Genomic DNA, 26,420 nt, shown 5'->3' with positions numbered 1-26,420 from the left:
CTTGACGTTCAAGCCGAGGATCGACTCCCACCACGTGTGCACGTGGGACAGCCCTGTGGGAAAGCCTCGTGGGAAAGCCTCGTGGGAAAGACTCGAGGGAAAACCATAGATCCTTTGATCCACGCGGCGGACTGCGTGACACTGCTGCTACCGCTCTGGAGGAAAGCGCAAGTGCATGCCCGCATTCGAGACGAGGACTGACTCCCCTGGGGAGACTCCAGAAGTACCCCAAGATCCATGTCAGCACTGGAGAGGAATCCTCAGGTCCCCCCCTGACTCCACACAAGGTCTTAGGCCCCGGCATCGACGGGAGAGGAATCCCGAGAGGCCCCCGAGGAACTCGCATGGGGACTGGCCTTTCCTGAGGCCACCAAGCGGGTCCCTGAGGTCCCCGTCGTAAGTCGAGAGCACCTGCCGCAATTCGAGAAAATCCAGGAGGTTTTGCCCTCCAGGCGAGATGAGGCCCATTTCCGCTGAGGCTTCTCGAGGCCAATCACATCTAACCACTGGAACTTCCAAAGGGTCCTTCACACCATTGCTGCAACTCAAGAAGTTCCCCGACATACCCGTCTCCACTCGAGAGGAAGCACGTGGGGTCCCGCACACATCCAGGGGAGCCCCGTTTCCGCCTCCTAGCTCGAGATGAGGGATCCTTTCCCTGTTTCGTAGGGAAAGAATTCCCGGCGTTCCCGTCGCATCTCAAGAGGAGGCGCTCTCCACAGGAAAGGCGAGAGGAACTCCAGGGTCGTGACACCATTCCAAGAGTCCCCCAGATGTGTCAGTCCATTCCAGAGGAACCTGTTTTCCCTGCACTGCCTTGACGTTCAAGCCGAGGCTCGACTCCCACCACGTGTGCACGTGGGACAGCCCTGTGGGAAAGCCTCGTGGGAAAGCCTCGTGGGAAAGACTCGAGGGAAAAAAATAGATCCTTTGATCCACGCGGCGGACTGCGTGACACTGCTCCTACCGCTCTGGAGGAAAGCGCAAGTGCATGCCCGCATTCGAGACGAGGACTGACTCCCCTAGGGAGACTCCAGAAGTACCCCAAGATCCATGTCAGCACTGGAGAGGAATCCTCAGGTTCCGGCCCCGACTCCACACAAGGTCTTAGGCCCCGGCATCGACGGGAGAGGAATCCCGAGAGGCCCCCGAGGCACTCGCATGGGGACTGGCCTTTCCTGAGGCCACCAGAGCGGGTCCCTGAGGTCCCCGTCATAAGTCGAGAGCACCTGCCGTAACTCGAGAAAATCTAGGAGGTTTTCACCTCCAGGCGAGATGAGGCCCATTTCCGCTGAGGCTTCTCGAGGCTAATCACGTCTAACCACTGAAACTTCCAAAGGGTCCTTCACACCCTTGCTGCAACTCAAGAAGTTCCCCGACATACCCGTCTTCACACGAGAGGAAGCACGTGGGGTCCCGCACACATCCAGGGGAGCCCCGTTTCGGCCTCCTAGCTCGAGATGAGGGATCCTTTCCCTGTTTCGTAGGGAAAGAATTCCCGGCGTTCCCGTCGCATCTCAAGAGGAGGCGCTCTCCACAGGAAAGGCGAGAGGAACTCCAGGGTCGTGACACCATTCCAAGAGTCCCCCAGATGTGTCAGTCCATTCCAGAGGAACCTGTTTTCCCTGTACTGCCTTGACGTTCAAGCCGAGGATCGACTCCCACCACGTGTGCACGTGGGACAGCCCTGTGGGAAAGCCTCGTGGGAAAGCCTCGTGGGAAAGACTCGAGGGAAAACCATAGATCCTTTGATCCACGCGGCGGACTGCGTGACACTGCTGCTACCGCTCTGGAGGAAAGCGCAAGTGCATGCCCGCATTCGAGACGAGGACTGACTCCCCTGGGGAGACTCCAGAAGTACCCCAAGATCCATGTCAGCACTGGAGAGGAATCCTCAGGTTCCGGCCCCGACTCCACACAAGGTCTTAGGCCCCGGCATCGACGGGAGAGGAATCTCGAGAGGCCCCCGAGAAACTCGCATGGGGACTGGCCTTTCCTGAGGCCACCAGAGCGGGTCCCTGAGGTCCCCGTCGTAAGTCGAGAGCACCTGCCGCAACTCGAGAAAATCCAGGAGGTTTTGCCCTCCAGGCGAGATGAGGCCCATTTCCGCTGAGGCTTCTCGAGGCCAATCACATCTAACCACTGGAACTTCCAAAGGGTCCTTCACACCATTGCTGCAACTCAAGAAGTTCCCCGACATACCCGTCTTCACACGAGAGGAAGCACGTGGGGTCCCGCACACATCCAGGGGAGCCCCGTTTCGGCCTCCTAGCTCGAGATGAGGGATCCTTTCCCTGTTTCGTAGGGAAAGAATTCCCGGCGTTCCCGTCGCATCTCAAGAGGAGGCGCTCTCCACAGGAAAGGCGAGAGGAACTCCAGGGTCGTGACACCATTCCAAGAGTCCCCCAGATGTGTCAGTCCATTCCAGAGGAACCTGTTTTCCCTGCACTGCCTTGACGTTCAAGCCGAGGATCGACTCCCACCACGTGTGCACGTGGGACAGCCCTGTGGGAAAGCCTCGTGGGAAAGCCTCGTGGGAAAGACTCGAGGGAAAACCATAGATCCTTTGATCCACGCGGCGGACTGCGTGACACTGCTGCTACCGCTCTGGAGGAAAGCGCAAGTGCATGCCCGCATTCGAGACGAGGACTGACTCCCCTGGGGAGACTCCAGAAGTACCCCAAGATCCATGTCAGCACTGGAGAGGAATCCTCAGGTTCCGGCCCCGACTCCACACAAGGTCTTAGGCCCCGGCATCGACGGGAGAGGAATCCCGAGAGGCCCCCGAGGAACTCGCATGGGGACTGGCCTTTCCTGAGGCCACCAGAGCGGGTCCCTGAGGTCCCCGTCGTAAGTCGAGAGCACCTGCCGCAACTCGAGAAAATCCAGGAGGTTTTGCCCTCCAGGCGAGATGAGGCCCATTTCCGCTGAGGCTTCTCGAGGCCAATCAGATCTAACCACTGGAACTTCCAAAGGGTCCTTCACACCCTTGCTGCAACTCAAGAAGTTCCCCGACATACCTGTCTCCACTCGAGAGGAAGCACGTGGGGTCCCACACACATCCAGGGGAGCCCCGTTTCCGCCTCCTAGCTCGAGATGAGGGATCCTTTCCCTGTTTGGTAGGGAATGAATTCCCGGCGTTCCCGTCGCATCTCAAGAGGAGGCGCTCTCCACAGGAAAGGCGAGAGGAACTCCAGGGTCGTGCCACCATTCCAAGAGTCCCCCAGATGTGTCAGTCCATTCCAGAGGAATCTTTTTTCCCTGCACTGCCTTGACGTTCAAGCCGAGGATCGACTCCCACCACGTGTGCACGTGGGACAGCCCTGTGGGAAAGCCTCGTGGGAAAGCCTCGTGGGAAAGACTCGAGGGAAAACCATAGATCCTTTGATCCCCGCGGAGGACTGCGTGACACTGCTGCTACCGCTCTGGAGGAAAGCGCAAGTGCATGCCCGCATTCGACACGAGGACTGACTCCCCTGGGGAGACTCCAGAAGTACCCCAAGATCCATGTCAGCACTGGAGAGGAATCCTCAGGTTCCGGCCCCGACTCCACACAAGGTCTTAGGCCCCGGCATCGTCGGGAGAGGAATCCCCAGAGGCCCCCGAGGAACTCGCATGGGGACTGGCCTTTCCTGAGGCCACCAGAGCGGGTCCCTGAGGTCCCCGTCGTAAGTCGAGAGCACCTGCCGCAACTCGAGAAAATCCAGGAGGTTTTGCCCTCCACGCGAGATGAGGCCCATTTCCGCTGAGGCTTCTCGAGGCCAATCACGTCTAACCACTGGAACTTCCAAAGGGTCCTTCACACCCTTGCTGCAACTCAAGAAGTTCCCCGACATACCCGTCTCCACTCGAGAGGAAGCACGTGGGGTCCCGCACACATCCAGGGGAGCCCCGTTTCCGCCTCCTAGCTCGAGATGAGGGATCCTTTCCCTGTTTCGTAGGGAAAGAATTCCCGGCGTTCCCGTCGCATCTCAAGAGGAGGCGCTCTCCACAGGAAAGGCGAGAGGAACTCCAGGGTCGTGCCACCATTCCAAGAGTCCCCCAGATGTGTCAGTCCATTCCAGAGGAATCTTTTTTCCCTGCACTGCCTTGACGTTCAAGCCGAGGATCGACTCCCACCGCGTGTGCACGTGGGACAGCCCTGTGGGAAAGCCTCGTGGGAAAGCCTCGTGGGAAAGACTAGAGGGAAAACCATAGATCCTTTGATCCCCGCGGAGGACTGCGTGACACTGCTGCTACCGCTCTGGAGGAAAGCGCAAGTGCATGCCCGCATTCGACACGAGGACTGACTCCCCTGGGGAGACTCCAGAAGTACCCCAAGATCCATGTCAGCACTGGAGAGGAATCCTCAGGTTCCGGCCCCGACTCCACACAAGGTCTTAGGCCCCGGCATCGTCGGGAGAGGAATCCCGAGAAGCCCCCGAGGAACTCGCATGGGGACTGGCCTTTCCTGAGGCCACCAGAGCGGTTCCCTGAGGTCCCCGTCGTAAGTCGAGAGCACCTGCCGCAACTCGAGAAAATCCAGGAGGTTTTGCCCTCCAGGAGAGATGAGGCCCATTTTCGCTGAGGCTTCTCAAGGCCAATCACATCTAACCACTGGAACTTCCAAAGGGTCCTTCACACACTTGCTGCAACTCAAGAAGTTTCCCGACATACCCATCTCCACTCCAGAGGAAGCACGTGGCGTCCCGCACACATCCAGGGGAGCCCCGTTTCCGCCTCCTAGCTCGAGATGAGGGATCCTTTCCCTGTTTCGTAGGGAAGAATCCCGGCGTTCCCGTCGCATCTCAAGAGGAGGCGCTCTCCACAGGAAAGGCGAGAGGAACTCCAGGGTCATGCCACCATTCCAAGAGTCCCCCAGATGTGTCAGTCCATTCCAGAGGAACCTGTTTTCCCTGCACTGCCTTGACGTTCAAGCCGACGATCGACTCCCACCACGTGTGCACGTGGGACAGCCCTGTGGGAAAGCCTCGTGGGAAAGCCTCGTGGGAAAGACTCGAGGGAAAACCATAGATCCTTTGATCCATGCGGCGAACTGCGTGACACTGCTGCTACCGCTCTGGAGGAAAGCGCAAGTGCATGCCCGCATTCGAGACGAGGACTGACTCCCCTGGGGAGACTCCAGAAATACCCCAAGATCCATGTCAGCACTGGAGAGGAATCCTCAGGTTCCGGCCCCGACTCCACACAAGGACTTAGGCCCTGGCATCGACGGGAGAGGAATCCCCAGAGGCCCCCGAGGAACTCGCATGGGGACTGGCCTTTCCTGAGGCCACCAGAGCGGGTCCCTGAGGTCCCCGTCGTAAGTCGAGAGCACCTGCCGCAACTCGAGAAAATCCAGGAGGTTTTGCCCTCCAGGCGAGATGAGGCCCATTTCCGCTGAGGCTTCTCGAGGCCAATCACGTCTAACCACTGGAACTTCCAAAGGGTCCTTCACACCCTTGCTGCAACTCAAGAAGTTCCCCGACATACCCGTCTCCCCTCGAGAGGAAGCACGTGGGGTCCCGCACACTTCCAGGGGAGCCCCGTTTCCGCCTCCTAGCTCGAGATGAGGGATCCTTTCCCTGTTTCGTAGGGAAAGAATTCCCGGCGTTCCCGTCGCTTCTCAAGAGGAGGCGCTCTACACAGGAAAGGCGAGAGGAACTCCAGGGTCGTGCCACCATTCCAAGAGTCCCCCAGATTTGTCAGTCCATTCAAGAGGAACCTGTTTTCCCTGCACTGCCTTGACGTTCAAGCCGAGGTTCGACTCCCACCACGTGTGCACGTGGGACAGCCCTGTGTGAAAGCCTCGTGGGAAAGACTCGAGGGAAAACCATAGATCCTTTGATCCACGCGGCAGACTGCGTGACACTGCTGCTACCGCTCTGGAGGAAAGCGCAAGTGCATGCCCGCATTCGAGACGAGGACTGACTCCCCTGGGGAGACTCCAGAAGTACCCCAAGATCCATGTCAGCACTGGAGAGGAATCCTCAGGTTCCGGCCCCGACTCCACACAAGGTCTTAGGCCCCGGCATCGAGGGCAGATGAATCCCGAGAAGCCCACGAGGAACTCGCATGGGGACTGGCCTTTCCTGAGGCCACCAGAGCCAGTCCCTCAGGTCACCGTCGTAAGTCGAGAGCACCTGCCGCAACTCGAGAAAATCCAGGAGGTTTTGCCCTCCAGGCGAGATGAGGCCCATTTCCGCTGAGGCTTCTCGAGGCCAATCACATCTAACCACTGGAACTTCCAAAGGGTCCTTCACACCCTTGCTGCAACTCAAGAAGTTCCCCGACATACCAGTCTCCACTCGAGAGGAAGCACGTGGGGTCCCGCACACATCCAGGGGAGCTCCGTTTCCGCCCCCTAGCTCGAGGTGAGGGATCCTTTCCCTGTTTCGTAGGGAAAGAATTCCCGGCGTTCCCGTCGCATCTCAAGAGGAGGCGCTCTCCACAGGAAAGGCGGGAGGAGCTCCAGGGTCCTGCCACCATTCCAAGAGTCCCCCAGATGTGTCAGTCCATTCCAGAGGAACCTGTTTTCCCTGCACTGCCTTGACGTTCAAGCCGAGGATCGACTCCCACCACGTGTGCACGTGGGACAGCCCTGTGGGAACGCCTCGTGGGAAAGCCTCGTGGGAAAGACTCGAGGGAAAACCATAGATCCTTTGATCCATGCGGCGGACTGCGTGACACTGCTGCTACCGCTCTGGAGGAAAGCGCAAGTGCATGCCCTCATTCGAAACGAGGACTGACTCCCCTGGGGAGACTCCAGAAGTACCCCAAGATCCATGTCAGCACTGGAGAGGAATCCTCAGGTTCCGGCCCCGACTCCACACAAGGTCTTAGGCCCCGGCATCGACGGGAGAGGAATCCCGAGACGCCACCGAGGAACTCGCATGGGGACTGGCCTTTCCTGAGGCCACCAGAGCGGGTCCCTGAGGTCCCCGTCGTAAGTCGAGAGCACCTGCCGCAACTCGAGAAAATCCAGGAGGTTTTGCCCTCCAGGCGAGATGAGGCCCATTTCCGCTGAGGCTTCTCGAGGCCAATCACATCTAACCACTGGAACTTCCAAAGGGTCCTTCACACCCTTGCTGCAACTCAAGAAGTTTCCCGACATACCCATCTCCACTCCAGAGGAAGCACGTGGTGTCCCGCACACATCCAGGGGAGCCCCGTTTCCGCCTCCTAGCTCGAGATGAGGGATCCTTTCCCTGTTTCGTAGGGAAAGAATTCCCGGCGTTCCCGTCGCATCTCAAGAGGAGGCGCTCTCCACAGGAAAGGCGAGAGGAACTCCAGGGTCATGCCACCATTCCAAGAGTCCCCCAGATGTGTCAGTACATTCCAGAGGAACCTGTTTTCCCTGCACTGCCTTGACGTTCAAGCCGAGGATCGACTCCCACCACGTGTGCACGTGTGACAGCCCTGTGGGAAAGCCTCGTGGGAAAGCCTCTTGGGAAAGACTCGAGGGAAAACCATAGATCCTTTGATCCACGCGGCGGACTGCGTGACACTGCTCCTACCGCTCTGGAGGAAAGCGCAAGTGCATGCCCGCATTCGAGACGAGGACTGACTCCCCTGGGGAGACTCCAGAAGTACCCCAAGATCCATGTCAGCACTGGAGAGGAATCCTCAGGTTCCGGCCCCGACTCCACACAAGGTCTTAGGCCCCGGCATCGATGGGAGAGGAATCCCGAGAGGCCCCCGAGGAACTCGCATGGGGACTGGCCTTTCCTGAGGCCACCAGAGCGGGTCCCTGAGGTCCCCGTCGTAAGTCGAGAGCACCTGCCGCAACTCGAGAAAATCCAGGAGGTTTTGCCCTCCAGGCGAGATGAGGCCCATTTCCGCTGAGGCTTCTCGAGGCCAATCACATCTAACCACTGGAACTTCCAAAGGGTCCTTCACACCATTGCTGCAAATCAAGAAGTTCCCCGACATACCAGTCTCCACTCGAGAGGAAGCACGTGGGGTCCCGCACACATCCAGGGGAGCTCCGTTTCCGCCCCCTAGCTCGAGGTGAGGGATCCTTTCCCTGTTTCGTAGGGAAAGAATTCCCGGCGTTCCCGTCGCATCTCAAGAGGAGGCGCTCTCCACAGGAAAGGCGAGAGGAACTCCAGGGTCGTGACACCATTCCAAGAGTCCCCCAGATGTGTCAGTCCATTCCAGAGGAACCTGTTTTCCCTGCACTGCCTTGACGTTCAAGCCGAGGATCGACTCCCACCACTTGTGCACGTGGGACAGCCCTGTGGGAAAGCCTCGTGGGAAAGCCTCATGGGAAAGACTCGAGGGAAAACCATAGATCCTTTGATCCACGATGCGGACTGCGTGACACTGCTGCTACCGCTCTGGAGGAAAGCGCAAGTGCATGCCCGCATTCGAGACGAGAACTGACTCCCCTGGGGAGACTCCAGAAGTACCCCAAGATCCATGTCAGCACTGGAGAGGAATTCTCAGGTTCCGGCCCCGACTCCACACAAGGTCTTAGGCCCCGGCATCGACGGGAGAGGAATCCCGAGAGGCCCCCGAGGAACTCGCATGGGGACTGGCCTTTCCTGAGGCCACCAAGCGGGTCCCTGAGGTCCCCGTCGTAAGTCGAGAGCACCTGCCGCAACTCGAGAAAATCCAGGAGGTTTTGCCCTCCAGGCGAGATGAGGCCCATTTCCGCTGAGGCATCTCGAGGCCAATCACATCTAACCACTGGAACTTCCAAAGGGTCCTTCACACCCTTTCTGCAACTCAAGAAGTTCCCCGACGTACAAGTCTGCACTCGAGAGGAAGCACGTGGTGTCCCGCACACATCAAGGGGAGCCCCGTTTCCGCCTCCTAGCTCGAGATGAGGGATCCTTTCCCTGTTTCCTAGGGAAAGAATTCCCGGCGTTCCCGTCGCATCTCAAGAGGAGGCGCTCTCCACAGGAAAGGCGAGAGGAACTCCAGGGTCATGCCACCATTCCAAGAGCCCCCAGATGTGTCAGTCCATTCCAGAGGAACCTGTTTTCCCTGCACTGCCTTGACGTTCAAGCCGAGGATCGACTCCCACCACGTGTGCACGTGGGACAGCCCTGTGGGAAAGCCTCGTGGGAAAGCCTCGTGGGAAAGACTCGAGGGAAAACCATAGATCCTTTGATCCACGCGGCGGACTGCGTGACACTGCTCCTACCGCTCTGGAGGAAAGCGCAAGTGCATGCCCGCATTCGAGACGAGGACTGACTCCCCTAGGGAGACTCCAGAAGTACCCCAAGATCCATGTCAGCACTGGAGAGGAATCCTCAGGTTCCGGCCCCGACTCCACACAAGGTCTTAGGCCCCGGCATCGACGGGAGAGGAATCCCGAGAGGCCCCCGAGGAACTCTCATGGGGACTGGCCTTTCCTGAGGCCACCAGAGCGGGTCCCTGAGGTCCCCGTCGTAAGTCGAGAGCACCTGCCGTAACTCGAGAAAATCCAGGAGGTTTTCACCTCCAGGCGAGATGAGGCCCATTTCCGCTGAGGCTTCTCGAGGCTAATCACGTCTAACCACTGAAACTTCCAAAGGGTCCTTCACACCCTTGCTGCAACTCAAGAAGTTCCCCAACATACCCGTCTCCACTCGAGAGGAAGCACGTGGGTCCCGCACACATCCAGGGGAGCCCCGTTTCCACCTCCTAGCTCGAGATGAGGGATCCTTTCCCTGTTTCGTAGGGAAAGAATTCCCGGCGTTCCCGTCGCATCTCAAGAGGAGGCGCTCTCCACAGGAAAGGCGAGAGGAACTCCAGGGTCGTGCCACCATTCCAAGAGTCCCCCAGATGTGTCAGTCCATTCCAGAGGAACCTGTTTTCCCTGCACTGCCTTGACGTTCAAGCCGAGGATCGACTCCCACCACGTGTGCACGTGGGACAGCCCTGTGGGAAAGCCTCGTCTGAAAGCCTCGTGGGAAAGACTCGAGGGAAAATCATAGATCCTTTGACCCACGCGGCGGACTGTGTGACAATGCTGCTACCGCTCTGGAGGAAAGCGCAAGTGCATGCCCGCATTCGAGACGAGGACTGACTCCCCTGGGGAGACTCCAGAAGTACCCCAAGATCCATGTCACCACTGGAGAGGAATCCTCAGGTTCCGGCCCCGACTCCACACAAGGACTTAGGCCCCGGCATCGACGGGAGAGGAATCCCGAGACGCCCCCGCGGAACTCGCATGGGGAATGGCCTTTCCTGAGGCCACCAGAGCGGTTCCCTGAGGTCCCCGTTGTAAGTCGAGATCACCTGCCGCAACTCGAGAAAATCCAGGAGGTTTTGCCCTCCAGGCGAGATGAGGCCCATTTCCGCTGAGGCTTCTCGAGGCCAATCACATCTAACCACTGGAACTTCCAAAGGGTCCTTCACACCATTGCTGCAACTCAAGAAGTTCCCCGACATACCCGTCTCCACTCGAGAGGAAGCACGTGGGGTCCCGCACACATCCAGGGGAGCTCCGTTTCCGCCTCCTAGCTCCAGATGAGAGATCCTTTCCCTGTTTCGAAGGGAAAGAATTCCCGGCGTTCCCGTCGCATCTCAAGAGGAGGCGCTCTCCACAGGAAAGGCGAGAGGAACTCCAGGGTCGTGACACCATTCCAAGAGTCCCCCAGATGTGTCAGTCCATTCCAGAGGAAACTGTTTTCCCTGCACTGCCTTGACGTTCAAGCCGAGGATCGACTCCCACCACGTGTGCACGTGGGACAGCCCTGTGGGAAAGCCTCGTGGGAAAGCCTCGGGGGAAAGACTCGAGGGAAAACCATAGATCCTTTGACCCACGCGGCGGACGGCGTGACACTGCTGCTACCGCTCTGGAGGAAAGCGCAAGTGCATGCCCGCATTCGAGACGAGAACTGACTCCCCTGGGGAGACTCCAGAAGTACCCCAAGATCCATGTCAGCACTGGAGAGGAATTCTCAGGTTCCGGCCCCGACTCCACACAAGGTCTTAGGCCCCGGCATCGACGGGAGAGGAATCCCAAGAGGCCCCCGAGGAACTCGCATGGGGACTGGCCTTTCTTGAGGCCACCAAGCGGGTCCCTGAGGTCCCCGTCGTAAGTCGAGAGCACCTGCCGCAACTCGAGAAAATCCAGGAGGTTTTGCCCTCCAGGCGAGATGAGGCCCATTTCCGCTGAGGCATCTCGAGGCCAATCCCATCTAACCACTGGAACTTCCAAAGGGTCCTTCACACCCTTTCTGCAACTCAAGAAGTTCCCCGACGTACAAGTCTGCACTCGAGAGGAAGCACGTGGTGTCCCGCACACATCAAGGGGAGCCCCGTTTCCGCCTCCTAGCTCGAGATGAGGGATCCTTTCCCTGTTTCCTAGGGAAAGAATTCCCGGCGTTCCCGTCGCATCTCAAGAGGAGGCGCTCTCCACAGGAAAGGCGAGAGGAACTCCAGGGTCATGCCACCATTCCAAGAGCCCCCAGATGTGTCAGTCCATTCCAGAGGAACCTGTTTTCCCTGCACTGCCTTGACGTTCAAGCCGAGGATCGACTCCCACCACGTGTGCACGTGGGACAGCCCTGTGGGAAAGCCTCGTGGGAAAGCCTCGTGGGAAAGACTCGAGGGAAAACCATAGATCCTTTGATCCACGCGGCGGACTGCGTGACACTGCTCCTACCGCTCTGGAGGAAAGCGCAAGTGCATGCCCGCATTCGAGACAAGGACTGACTCCCCTGGGGAGACTCCAGAAGTACCCCAAGATCCATGTCAGCACTGGAGAGGAATCCTCAGGTTCCGGCCCCGATTCCACACAAGGTCTTAGGCCCCGGCATCGACGGGAGAGGAATCCCGAGAGGCCCCCGAGGAACTCGCATGGGGACTGACCTTTCCTGAGGCCACCAGAGCGGGTCCCTGAGGTCCCCGTCGTAAGTCGAGAGCACCTGCCGCAACTCGAGAAAATCCAGGAGGTTTTGCCCTCCAGGCGAGATGAGGCCCATTTCCGCTGAGGCTTCTCGAGGCCAATCACATATAACCACTGGAACTTCCAAAGGGTCCTTCACACCATTGCTGAACTCAAGAAGTTCCCCGACATACCCGTCTCCACTCGAGAGGAAGCACGTGGGGTCCCGCACACATCCAGGGGTGCTCCGTTTCCGCCTCCTAGCTCGAGATGAGGGATCCTTTCCCTGTTTCGTAGGGAAAGAATTCCCGGCGTTCCCGTCGCATCTCAAGAGGATGCGCTCTCCACAGGAAAGGCGAGAGGAACTCCAGGGTCGTGCCACCATTCCAAGAGTCCCCCAGATGTGTCAGTCCATTCCAGAGGAACCTGTTTTCCCTGCACTGCCTTGACGTTCAAGCCGAGGATCGACTCCCACCACGTGTGCACGTGGGACAGCCCTGTGGGAAAGCCTCGTGGGAAAGCCTCGTGGGAAAGACTCGAGGGAAAACCATAGATCCTTTGATCCACGCGGCGGACTGCGTGACACTGCTGCTACCGCTCTGGAGGAAAGCGCAAGTGCATGCCCGCATTCGAGACGAGGACTGACTCCCCTGGGGAGACTCCAGAAGTACCCCAAGATCCATGTCAGCACTGGAGAGGAATCCTCAGGTTCCGGCCCCGACTCCACACAAGGTCTTAGGCCCCGGCATCGACGGGAGAGGAATCTCGAGAGGCCCCCGAGGAACTCGCATGGGGACTGGCCTTTCCTGAGGCCACCAGAGCGGGTCCCTGAGGTCCCCGTCATAAGTCGAGAGCACCTGCCGCAACTCGAGAAAATCCAGGAAGTTTTGCCCTCCAGGCGAGATGAGGCCCATTTCCGCTGAGGCTTCTCGAGGCCAATCACATCTAACCACTGGAACTTCCAAAGGGTCCTTCACACCATTGCTGCAACTCAAGAAGTTCCCCGACATACCCGTCTGCACTCGAGAGGAAGCACGTGGGGTCCCGCACACATCCAGGGGAGCCCCGTTTCCGCCTCCTAGCTCGAGATGAGGGATCCTTTCCCTGTTTCGTAGGGAAAGAATTCCCGGCGTTCCCGTCGCATCTCAAGAGGAGGCGCTCTCCACAGGAAAGGCGAGAGGAACTCCAGGGTCGTGACACCATTCCAAGAGTCCCCCACATGTGTCAGTCCATTCCAGAGGAACCTGTTTTCCCTGCACTGCATTGACTTTCAAGCCGAGGATCGACTCCCACCACGTGTGCACGTGGGACAGCCCTGTGGGAAAGCCTCGTGGGAAAGCCTCGTGGGAAAGACTCGAGGGAAAACCATAGATCCTTTGATCCACGCGGCGGACTGCGTGACACTGCTGCTACCGCTGTGGAGGAAAGCGCAAGTGCATGCCCGCATTCGAGACGAGGACTGACTCCCCTGGGGAGACTCCAGAAGTACCCCAAGATCCATGTCAGCACTAGAGAGGAATCCTCAGGTTCCGGCCCCGACTCCACACAAGGTCTTAGGCCCCGGCATCGACGGGAGAGGAATCCCGAGAGGCCCCCGAGGAACTCGCATGGGGACTGACCTTTCCTGAGGCCACCAGAGCGGGTCCATGAGGTCCCCGTCGTAAGTCGAGAGCACCTGCCGCAACTCGAGAAAATCCAGGAGGTTTTGCCCTCCAGGCGAGATGAGGCCTATTTCCGCTGAGGCTTCTCGAGGCCAATCACATCTAACCACTGGAACTTCCAAAGGGTCCTTCACACCATTGCTGCAACTCAAGAAGTTCCCCGACATACCCGTCTTCACACGAGAGGAAGCACGTGGGGTCCCGCACACATCCAGGGGAGCCCCGTTTCGGCCTCCTAGCTCGAGATGAGGGATCCTTTCCCTGTTTCGTAGGGAAATAATTCCCGGCGTTCCCGTCGCATCTCAAGAGGAGGCGCTCTCCACAGGAAAGGCGAGAGGAACTCCAGGGTCGTGACACCATTCCAAGAGTCCCCCAGATGTGTCAGTCCATTCCAGAGGAACCTGTTTTCCCTGCACTGCCTTGACGTTCAAGCCGAGGATCGACTCCCACCACGTGTGCACGTGGGACAGCCCTGTGGGAAAGCCTCGTGGGAAAGCCTCGTGGGAAAGACTCGAGGGAAAACCATAGATCCTTTGATCCACGCGGCGGACTGCGTGACACTGCTGCTACCGCTCTGGAGGAAAGCGCAAGTGCATGCCCGCATTCGAGACGAGGACTGACTCCCCTGGGGAGACTCCAGAAGTACCCCAAGATCCATGTCAGCACTGGAGAGGAATCCTCAGGTTCCGGCCCCGACTCCACACAAGGACTTAGGCCCCGGCATCGACGGGAGAGGAATCCCGAGAGGCCCCCGAGGAACTCGCATGGGGACTGGCCTTTCCTGAGGCCACCAGAGCGGGTCCCTGAGGTCCCCGTCGTAAGTCGAGAGCACCTGCCGCAACTCGAGAAAATCCAGGAGGTTTTGCCCTCCAGGCGAGATGAGGCCCATTTCCGCTGAGGCTTCTCGAGGCCAATCACATCTAACCACTGGAACTTCCAAAGGGTCCTTCACACCCTTGCTGTAACTCAAGAAGTTCCCCGACATACCCGTCTGCACTCGAGAGGAAGCACGTGGTGTCCCGCACACATCCAGGGGAGCCCCGTTTCCGCCTCCTAGCTCGAGATGAGGGATGCTTTCCCTGTTTCGTAGGGAAAGAATTCCCGGCGTTCCCGTCGCATCTCAAGAGGAGGCGCTCTCCACAGGAAAGGCGAGAGGAACTCCAGGGTCATGCCACCATTCCAAGAGTCCCCCAGATGTGTCAGTCCATTCCAGAGGAACCTGTTTTCCCTGCACTGCCATGACGTTCAAGCCGAGGATCGACTCCCACCACGTGTGCACGTGGGACAGCCCTGTGGGAAAGCCTCGTGGGAAAGCCTCGTGGGAAAGACTCGAGGGAAAACCATAGATCCTTTGATCCACGCGGAGGACTGCGTGACACTGCTGCTACCGCTCTGGAGGAAAGCGCAAGTGCATGCCCGCAATCGAGACGAGGACTGACTCCCCTGGGGAGACTCCAGAAGTACCCCAAGATCCATGTCAGCACTGGAGAGGAATCCTCAGGTTCCGGCCCCGACTCCACACAAGGTCTTAGGCCCCGGCATCGACGGGAGAGGAATCCCGAGAGGCCCCCGAGTAACTCGCAAGGGGACTGGCCTTTCCTGAGGCCACCAGAGCAGTCCCTGAGGTCCCCGTCGTAAGTCGAGAGCACCTGCCGCAACTCGAGAAAATCCAGGAGGTTTTGCCCTCCAGGCGAGATGAGGCCCATTTCCGCTGAGGCTTCTCGAGGCCAATCACATATAACCACTGGAACTTCCAAAGGGTCCTTCACACCATTGCTGCAACTCAAGAAGTTCCCCGACCTACCCATCTTCAATCGAGGGGAAGCACGTGGGGTCCCGCACACATCCAGGGGAGCCCCGTTTCTGCCTCCTAGCTCGAGATGAGGTATCCTTTCCCTGTTTCATAGTGATCCTTTCCCTATTTCTTAGGGAAAGAATTCCCGGCTTTCCCGTCGCATCTCAAGAGGAGGCGCTCTCCACAGGAAAGGCGAAAGGAACTCCAGGGTCGTGCCACCATTCCAAGAGTCCCCTAGATGTGTCAGTCCATTCCAGAGGAACCTGTTTTCCCTGCACTGCCTTGACGTTCAAGCCGAGGATCGAGTCCGACCCCGTGTGCACGTGGGACAGCCCTGTGGGATAGCCTCGTGGGAAAGACTCGGGGGAAAACCATAGATCCTTTGATCCACGCGGCGGACTGCGTGACACTGCTGCTACCGCTCTGGAGGAAAGCGCAAGTGCATGCCCGCATTCGAGACGAGGACTGACTCCCCTGGGGAGACTCCAGAAGTACCCCAAGATCCATGTCACCACTGGAGAGGAAACCTCAGGTTCCGGCCCCGACTCCACACAAGGTCTTAGGCCCCGGCATCGACGGGAGAGGAATCCCGAGATGCCCCCGAGGAACTCGCATGGGGACTGGCCTTTCCTGAGGCCACCAGAGCGGGTCCCTGAGGTCCCCGTCGTAAGTCGAGAGCACCTGCCGCAACTCGAGAAAATCCAGGAGGTTTTGCACTTCAGGCGAGATGAGACCCATTTCCGCTGAGCCTTCTCGAGGCTAATCACCTCTAACCACTGGAACTTCTAAAGGGTCCTTCACACCCTTGCTGCAACTCAAGAAGTTCCCCGACATACCCGTCTCCACTCGAGAGGAAGCACGAGGGTCCCGCACACATCCAGGGGAGCCCCGTTTCCGCCTCCTAGCTCGAGATGAGGGATCCTTTCCCTGTTTCGTAGGGAAAGAATTCCCGGCTTTCCCGTCGCAACTCAAGAGGAGGCGCTCTCCACAGGAAGGGCGAGAGGAACTCCAGGGTCGTGCCACCATTCCAAGAGTCCCCCAGATGTGTCAGTCCATTCCAGAGGAACCTGTTTTCCCTGCACTGCCTTGACGTTCAAGCCGAGGATCGACTCCCACCACGTGTGCACGTGTGACAGCCCTGTGGGAAAGCCTCGTGGGAAAGCCTCGTGGGAAAGACTCGAGGGAAAACCATAGATCCTTTTATCCACGCGGCGGACTGCGTGACACTGCTGCTACCGCTCTGGAGGAAAGCACAAGTGCATGCCCGCATTCGAGACGAGGACTGACTCCCCTGGGGAGACTCCAGAAGTACCCCAAGATCCATGTCAGCACTGAAAGGAATCCTCAGTTTCCGGCCTCGACCCCACACAAGGTCTTAGGACCCGGCATCGAAGGGAGAGGAATCCCGAGAGGCCCCGGAGGAACTCACATGGGGACTGGCCTTTCCTGAGGCCACCAGAGCGGGTCCCTGAGGTCCCCGTCGTAAGTTGAGAGCACCTGCCGCAACTCGAGAAAATCAAGGAAGTTTTGCCCTTCAGGCGAGATGAGGCCATTTCCGCTGAGGCTTCTCGAGGCCAATCACATCTAACCACTGGAACTTCCAAAGGGTCCTTCACACCCTTGCTGCAACTCAAGCAGTTCCGCGACATACCCGTCTCCACTCTAGAGGAAGCACGTGGGGTCCCGCACACATCCAGGGGAGCCCCGTTTCCGCCTCCTAGCTCGAGATGAGGGATCCTTTCCCTGTTTCGTAGGGAAAGAATTCCCGGCGTTCCCGTCGCATCTCAAGAGGAGGCGCTCTCCACAGGAAAGGCGAGAGGAACTCCAGGGTCGTGGCACCATTCCAAGAGTCCCCCAGATGTGTCAGTCCATTCCAGAGGAACCTGTTTTCCCTGCACTGCCTTGACGTTCAAGCCGAGGATCGACTCCCACCACGTGTGCACGTGGGACAGCCCTGTGGGAAAGCCTCATGGGAAAGCCTCGTGGGAAAGACTCGAGGGAAAACCATAGATCCTTTGATCCACGCGGCGGACTGCGTGACACTGCTGCTACCGCTCTGGAGGAAAGCGCAAGTGCATGCCCGCATTCGAGACGAGGACTGACTCCAATGGGGAGACTCCAGAAGAACCCCAAGATCCATGTCAGCACTGGAGAGGAATCCTCAGGTTCCGGCCCCGACTCCACACAAGGTCTTAGGCCCCGGAATCGACGGGAGAGGAATCCCGAGAGGCCCCCGAGGAACTCGTATATGGACTGGCCTTTCCTGAGGCCAACAGAGCGGGTCCCTGAGGTCCCCGTCGTAAGTCGAGAGCACCTGCCGCAACTCGAGAAAATCCAGGAGGTTTTGCCCTCCAGGCGAGATGAGGCCCACTTCCGCTGAGGATTCTCGAGGCTAATCACATCTAACCACTGGAACTTCCAAAGGGTCATTCAAACCCTTGCTGCAACTCAAGAAGTTCCCCGAAATAACCATCTCCACTCGAGAGGAAGCACGTGGGGTCCCGCAAACATCCAGGGGAGCCCCGTTTCCGCCTCCTAGCTCGAGATGAGGGATCCTTTCCCTGTTTCGTAGGGAAAGAATTCCCGGCGTTCCCTTCGCATCTCAAGAGGAGGCGCTTTCCACAGGAAAGGCGAGAGGAACTCCAGGGTCGAGCCACCATTCCAAGAGTCCCCCAGATGGGTCAGTCCATTCCAGAGGAACCTGATTTCCCTGAACTGCCTTGACGTTCAAGCCGAGGGTCGACTCCCACCACGTGTGCACGTGGGACAGCCCTGTGGGAAAGCCTCGTGGGAAAGCCTCGTGGGAAAGCCTCGAGGGAAAACCATAGATCCTTTGATCCACGCGGCGGACTGCGTGACACTGCTGCTACCGCTCTGGAGGAAAGCTCAAGTGCATGCCCGCATTCGAGACGAGGACTGACTCCCCAGGGGAGACTCCAGAAGTACCCCAAGATCCATGTCAGCACTGGAGAGGAATCCTCAGGTTCCGGCCCCGACTCCACACAAGGTCTTAGGCCCCGGCATCGACGGGAGAGGAATCCCGAGAGGCCACCGAGGAACTCGCATGGGGACTGGCCTTTCTTGAGGCCACCAGAGCGGGTCCCTGAGGTCCCCGTCGTAAGTCTAGAGCACCTGCCGCACCTCGAGAAAATCCAGGAGGTTTTGCCCTCCAGGCGAGATGAGGCCCACTTCCGCTGAGGATTCTCGAGGCTAATCACATCTAACCACTGGAACTTCCAAAGGGTCATTCACACCCTTGCTGCAACTCAAGAAGTTCCCTGAAATAACCATCTCCACTCGAGAGGAAGCACGTGGGGTCCCGCAAACATCCAGGGGAGCCCCGTTTCCGCCTCCTAGCTCGAGATGAGGGATCCTTTCCCTCTTTCGTAGGGAAAGAATTCCCGGCGTTCCCTTCGCATCTCAAGAGGAGGCGCTTTCCACAGGAAAGGCGAGAGGAACTCCAGGGTCGAGCCACCATTCCAAGAGTCCCCCAGATGGGTCAGTCCATTCCAGAGGAACCTGATTTCCCTGCACTGCCTTGACGTTCAAGCCGAAGGTCGACTCCCACCACGTGTGCACGTGGGACAGCCCTGTGGGAAAGCCTCGTGGGAAAGCCTCGTGGGAAAGCCTCGAGGGAAAACCATAGATCCTTTGATCCACGCGGCGGACTGCGTGACACTGCTGCTACCGCTCTGGAGGAAAGCTCAAGTGCATGCCCGCATTCGAGACGAGGACTGACTCCCCAGGGGAGACTCCAGAAGTACCCCAAGATCCATGTCAGCACTGGAGAGGAATCCTCAGGTTCCAGCCCCGCCTCCACACAAGGTCTTAGGCCCCGGCATCGACGGGAGAGGAATCTCCAGAGGCCCCCGAGGAACTCGCATGGGGACTGGCCTTTCCTGAGGCCACCAGAGCGGGTCCCTGAGGTCCCCATCGTAAGTCGAGAGCACCTGCCACAACTCGAAAAAATCCAGGAGGTTTTGCCCTCCAGGCGAGATGAGGCCCATTTCCACTGAGGCTTCTCGAGGCTAATCACATCTAACCACTGGAACTTCCTAAGGGTCCTTCACACTCTTGCTGCAACTCAAGAAGTTCCCCGACATACCCGTCTCCACTCGAGAGGAAGTACGTGGGGTCCCGTACACATCCAGGTAATCCACGTTTCCGCCTCCTAGCTCGAGATGAGGGATCCTGTCCCTGTTTCGTAGGGAAAGCATTCCCGGCGTTCCCGTCGCATCTCAAGAGGAGGCGCTCTCCACAGGAAAGGCGAGAGGAACTCCAGGGTCGTGCCACCATTCCAAGAGTCCCCCAGATGTGTCAGTCCATTCCAGAGGAACCTGTTTTCCCTGCACTGCCTTGACGTTCAAGCCGAGGATCGACTCCCACCACGTGTGCACGTGGGACAGCCCTGTGGGAAAGCCTCGTGGGAAAGCCTCGTGGGAAAGACTCGAGGGAAAACCATAGATCCTTTGATCCACGCGGCGGACTGCGTGACACTGCTGCTACCGCTCTGGAGGAAATCACAAATGCATGCCCGCATTCTAGACGAGCACTGACTCCCCTGGGGAAACTCCAGAAGTACCCCAAGATCCATGTCAGCACTGGAGAGGAATAATCAGGTTCCGGCCCCGACTCCACACAAGGTCTTAGGCCCCGGCATCGACGGCAGAGGAATCCCGACAGGCCCCCGAGGAACTCGCATGGGGACTGGCCTTTCCTGAGGCCACCAGAGCGGGTCCTGAGGTCCCCGTCTTAAGGCGAGAGCACCTGCCGCAACTCGAGAAAATCCAGGAGGTTTTGCCCTCCAGGCGAGATGAGGCCCATTTCCGCTGAGGTTTCTCGTGGCTAATCACATCTAACCACTGGAACTTCCAAAGGGTCCTTCACACCCTTGCTGCAACTCAAGAAGTTCCCCGACATACCCGTCTCCACTCGAGAGGAAGCACGAGAGTCCCGCACACATCCAGGGGAGCCCCGTTTCCGCCTCCTAGCTCGAGATGAGGGATCCTTTCCCTGTTTCATAGGGAAAGAATTCCTGGCGTTACCGTCGCATCTCAAGAGGAGGCTCTCTCCACAGGAAAGGCGAGAGGAACTCCAGGATCCTGCCACCATTCGAAGAGTCCCCCAGACGTGTCAGTCCATTCCAGAGGAACCTGTTTTCCCTGCACTGCCTTGACGTTCAAGCCCAGTATCGGCACCCACCACGTGTGCTCGTGTTACAGCCCTGTGGGAAAGCCTCCTGGGAAAGCCTCGTGGGAAAGACTCGAGGGAAAACCATAGATCATTTGACCACGCGGCAGACTGTGTGACACTGCTGCTACCGCTCTGGAGGAAAGCGCAAGTGCATGCCCGCATTCGAGACGTGGACTGACTCCCCTGGGGAGACTCCAGAAGTACCCCAAGATCCATGTCAGCACTGGAGAGGAATCCTCAGGTTCCGGCCCCGACTCCACACAAGGTCTTAAGACCCGGCATCGACGGGAGAGGAATCCCGAGAGGCCCCCGAGGAACTCGCATGGGGACTGGCCTTTCCTGAGGCCACCAGAGCGGGTCCCGGAGGTCCCCGTCAAAAGTCGAGAGCACCTGCCGCAACTCGAGAAAATCCAGGAGGTTTTGCCCTCCAGGCGAGATGAGGCCCATTTCCGCTGAGGCTTCTCGAGGCTAATCACATCTAACCACTGGAACTTCCAAAGGGTCCTTCACACCGTTGCTGCAAATCAAGAAGTTCCCCGACATACCCGTCTCCACTCGAGAGGAAGCACGAGAGTCCCGCACACATCCAGGGGAGCCCCGTTTCCGCCTCCTAGCTCGAGGTGAGGGATCCTTTCCCTGTTTCGTAGGGAAAGAATTCCCGGCATTCCCGTCGCATCTCAAGAGGAGGCGCTCCCCACAGGAAAGGCGAGAGGAACTCCAGGGTCGTGCCACCATTCCAAGAGTCCCCCAGATATGTCAGTCCATTCCAGAGGAACCTGTCTTCCCTGCACTGCCTTGACGTTCAAGCGGAGGATCGACGCCCACCACGTGTGCACGTGGGACCGCCCTGAGGGCAAGCCTCGTGGGAAAGCATCGAGGGAAAGACTCGAGGGAAAACCATAGATCCTTTGATCCCCGCGTCGGACTGCGTGACACTGCTGCTACCGCTCTGGAGGAAAGCACAAGTGCATGCCTGCATTCGAGACGAGGACTGACTCCCCTGGGGAGACTCCAGAAGTACCCCAAGATCCATGTCAGCAATGGAGAGGAATCCTCAGGTTCCGGACCTGACCCAACACAAGGTCTTAGGCCCCGGCATCGACGGGAGAGGAATCCCGAGAGGACCCCGAGGAACTCGCATGGGGACTGGCCTTTCCTGAGGCCACCAGAGCGGGTCCCTGAGGTCCCCGTCGTAAGTCGAGAGCACCTGCCGCAACTCGAGAAAATCCAGGAGGTTTTGCCCTCCAGGCGAGATGAGGCCCATTTCCGCTGAGGCTTCTCGAGGCTAATCACATCTAACCACTGGAACTTCCAAAGGGTCCTTCACACCCTTGCTGCAACTCAAGAAGTTCCCCGACATCCCCGTCTCCACTCGAGAGGAAGTACGTGGGGTCCCGCACACATCCAGGTAATCCACGTTTCCGCCTCCTAGCTCGAGATGAGGGATCCTTTCCCTGTTTCGTAGGGAAAGAATTCCCGGCGTTACCGTAGCATCTCAAGAGGAGGCGCTCTCCACAGGAAAGGCGAGAGGAACTCCAGGGTCGTGCCACCATTCCAAGAGTCCCCCAGATGTGTCAGTCCATTCCAGAGGAACCTGTTTTCCCTGCACTGCCTTGACGTTCAAGCCGAGGATCGACTCCCACCACGTGTGCACGTGGGACAGCCCTGTGCGAAAGCCTCGTGGGAAAGCCTCGTGAGAAACACTCGAGGGAAAACCATAGATCCTTTGATCCACGCGGCGGACTGCGTGACACTGCTGCTACCGCTCTGGAGGAAAGCGCAAGTGCATGCCCGCGTTCGAGACGAGGACTGACTCCCCTGGGGAGACTCCAGAAGTAGCCCAAGATCCATGTCAGCACTGGAGAGGCATCCTCAGGTTCTGGCCCCGACTCCACACAAGGTCTTAGGCCCCGGCATCGACGGGACAGGAATCCCGAGAGGCCCCCGAGGAACTCGCATGGGGACTGGCCTTTCCTGAGGCCACCAGAGCGGGTCCCTGAGGTCCCCGTCGTAAGTAGAGAGCACCTGCCGCAACTCGAGAAAATCCAGGAGGTTTTGCCCTCCAGGCGAGATGAGGCCCATTTCCGCTGAGGCTTCTCGAGGCTAATCACATCTAACCTCTGGAACTTCCAAAGGGTCCTTCACACCCTTGCTGCAAGTCCAGAAGTTCCCCGACATACCCGTCTCCACTCGAGAGGAAGCACGAGGTTCCCGCACACATCCAGGGGAGCCCCGTTTCCGCCTCCTAGCTCGAGATGAGGGATCCTTTCCCTGTTTCGCAGGGAAAGAATTCCCGGCGTTCCCGTCGCATCTCAAGAGAAGGCGCTCTCCACAGGAAAGGCGAGAGGAACTCCAGGGTCGTGCCACCATTCCAAGAGTCCCCCAGATGTGTCAGTCCATTCCAGAGGAACCTGTTTTCCCTGCACTGCCTTGACGTCAAAGCCGAGGATTGACTCCCACCACGTGTGCACGTGGGACAGCCCTGTGGGAAAGCCTCGTGGGAAAGCCTCGTGGGAAAGACTCGAGGGAAAACCATAGATCCTTTGATCCACGCGGCGGACTGCGTGACACTGCTGCTACTACTCTGGAGGAAAGCGCAAGTGTATGCCCGCATTCGAGACGAGGACTGACTCCCCTGGGGAGACTCCAGAAGTACCCCAAGATCCATGTCAGCACTGGAGAGGAATCCTCAGGTTCCGGCCCCGACTCCACACAATGTCTTAGGCCCCGGCATCGACGGGAGAGGAATCCCGAGAGGCCCCCGAGGAACTCGCATGGGGACTGGACTTTCCTGAGGCCACCAGAGCGGGTCCCTGAGGTCCCCGTCGTAAGTCGAGAGCACCTGCCGCAACTCGAGAAAATCCAGGAGGTTTTGCCCTCCAGGCGAGATGAGGCCCATTTCCGCTGAGGCTTCTCGAGGCTAATCACATCTAACCGCTGGAACTTCCAAACGGTCCTTCACACCCTTGCTGCAACTCACGAAGTTCCCCGACATACCCGTCTCCACTCGAGAGGAAGCACGAGGTTCCCGCACACATCCAGGGGAGCCCCGTTTCCGCCTCCTAGCTCGAGATGAGGGATCCTTTCCCTGTTTCGCAGGGAAAGAATTCCCGGCGTTCCCGTCGCATCTCAAGAGAAGGCGCTCTCCACAGGAAAGGCGAGAGGAACTCCAGGGTCGTGCCACCATTCCAAGAGTCCCCCAGATGGGTCAGTCCATTCCAGAGGAACCTGTTTTCCGTGCACTGCCTTGACGTTCAAGCTGAGGATCGACTCCCACCACGTGTGCACGTGGGACAGCCCTGTGGGAAAGCCTCGTGGGAAAGCCTCGAGGGAAAGACATAGATCCCTTGATGCACGCAGCGGAATGCGTGACACTACTGCTACCGCTCTTGAGGGAAGCGCAAGTGCATGTCTGCATTCGAGACGAGGACTGACTCCCCTGGGGAGACTCCAGAAGTACCCAAAGATCCATGTCAGCACTGGAGAGGAATCCTCAGGTTCCGGCCCCGACTCCACACAAGTTCTTAGGCCCCGGCATCGATGGGAGAGGAAACCCGAGAGGCCCCCGTGGAACTCGCATGGGGACTGGCCTTTCCTGAGGCCACCAGAGCGGGTCCCTGAGGTCCCCGTCGTAAGTCGAGAGCACCTGCCGCAACTCGAGTAAATCCAGGAGGTTTTGCCCTCCAGGCGAGATGAGGCCCATTTCCGCTGAGCCTTCTCGAGGCTAATCACACCTAACCACTGGAACTTCCAAAGGGTCCTTCACACCCATGGTGCAACTCAAGAAGTTCCCCGACATACCCGACGCCACTCGAGAGGAAGAACGAGGGTCCCGCACACATCCAGGGGAGCCCCGTTTCCGCCTCATAGCTCGAAATGAGGGATCCTTTCCCTTTTTCGAAGGGAAAGAATTCCCGGCATTCCCGTCATATCTCAAGAGGAGGCGCTCTCCACAGGAAAGGCGAGAGGAACTCCAGGGTCGTGCCACCATTCCAAGAGTTCCCCAGATGTGTCCGTCCATTCCAGAGGAACCTGTTTTCCCTGCACTACCTCGACGTTCAAGCCGAGGATCGACTCCCACCACGTGTGCACGTGGGACAGCCCTGTGGGAAAGCGTCGTGGGAAAGCCTCGTGGGAAAGACTCGAGGGAAAACCATAGATCCTTTGATCCACGCGGCGGACTGCGTGACACTGCTGCTACCGCTCTGGAGGAAAGCGCAAGTGCATGCCCGCATTCGAGACGAGGACTGACTCCCCTGGGGAGACTCCAGAAGTAGCCCAAAATCCATGTCAGCACTGGAGAGGAATCCTCAGGTTCCGGCCCCGACTCCACACAAGGTCTTAGGCCCCGGCATCGCCGGGAGAGGAATCCCGAGAGCCCCCCGAGGAACTCGCATGGGGACTGGCCTTTCCTGAGGCCACCAGAGCGGGTCCCTGAGGTCCCCGTCGTAAGTCGAGAGCACCTGCCGCAACTCGAGAAAATCCAGGAGGTGTTGCCCTCCAGGCGAGATGAGGCCCATTTCCGCTGAGGCTTCTCGAGGCTAATCACATCTAACCACTGGAACTTCCAAAGGGACCTTCACACCCTTGCTGCAACTCAAGAAGTTCCCCGACATACCCGTCTCCACTCGAGAGGAAGCACGAGGGTCCCGCACACATCCAGGGGAGCCCCCTTTCCGCCTCCTAGCTCGAGATGAGGGATTCTTTCCCTGCTTCGTTGGGAAAGAATTCCCGGCGTTCCCGTCGCATCTCAAGAGTAGGCGCTCTCCACAGGAAAGGCGAGAGGAACTCCAGGGTCGTGCCACCATTCCAAGAGTCCCCCAGATGTGTCAGTCCATTCCAGAGGAACCTGTTTTCCCTGCACTGCCTTGACGTTCAAGCCGAGGATCGACTCCCACCACGTGTGCACGTGGGACAGCCCTGTGGGAAAGCCTCTTGGGAAAGCCTCGAGGGAAAGCCATAGATCCCTTGATGCACGCGGCGGAATGCGTGACACTGCTGCTACCGCTTTGGAGGGAAGCGCAAGTGCATGTCTGCATTCGAGATGAGGACTGACTCCCCTGGGGAGACTCCATAAGTACCCCAAGATCCATGTCAGCACTGGAGAGGAATCCTCAGGTTCCAGCCCCGACTCCACACAAGGTCTTAGGCCCCGGCATCGACGGGAGAGGAATCCCGAGAGGCCCCCGAGGAACTCGCATGGGGACTGGCCTTTCCTGAGGCCACCAGAGCGGGTCCCTGAGGTCCCCGTCGTAAGTCGAGAGCACCTGCCGCAACTCGAGAAAATCCAGGAGGTTTTGCCCTCCAAGCGAGATGAGGCCCATTTCCGCTGAGGCTTCTCGAGGCTAAACACATCTAACCACTGGAACTTACAAAGGGTCCTTCACACCCTTGCTGCAAGTCCAGAAGTTCCCCGACATACCCGTGTCCACTCGAGAGGAAGCACGAGGGTCCCGCACACATCCAGGGGAGCCCCGTTTCCGCCTCCTAGCTCGAGATGAGGGATCCTTTCCCTGTTTCGTAGGGAAAGAATTCCCGGCGTTCCCGTCGCATCTCAAGAGGAGGCGCTCTCCACAGGAAAGGCGAGAGGAACTCCAGGGTCGTGCCACCATTCCAAGAGTCAGCCAGATGTGTAAGTCCATTCCAGAGGAACCTTTTTTCCCTGCACTGCCTTGACGTTCAAGCCGAGGTTCGACTCTTACCACGTGTGCACGTGGGACAGCCCTGTGGGAAAGCCTCGTGGGAAAGCCTCGTGGGAAAGACTCGAGGGAAAACCATAGATCCTTTGATCCACGCGGCGGACTGCGTGACACTGCTGCTACCGCTCTGGAGGAAAGCGCAAGTGCATGCCCGCATTCGAGACGAGGACTGACTCCCCTGGGGAGACTCCAGAAGTAGCCCAAAATCCATGTCAGCACTGGAGAGGAATCCTCAGGTTCCGGCCCCGACTCCACACAAGGTCTTAGGC

This window comes from Ovis canadensis, chromosome 16, assembly GCF_042477335.2.
Source record: "Ovis canadensis isolate MfBH-ARS-UI-01 breed Bighorn chromosome 16, ARS-UI_OviCan_v2, whole genome shotgun sequence".
In the NCBI taxonomy this organism is placed as follows: Eukaryota; Metazoa; Chordata; class Mammalia; order Artiodactyla; family Bovidae; genus Ovis; species Ovis canadensis.
This window is presented reverse-complemented; position numbering follows the sequence as displayed.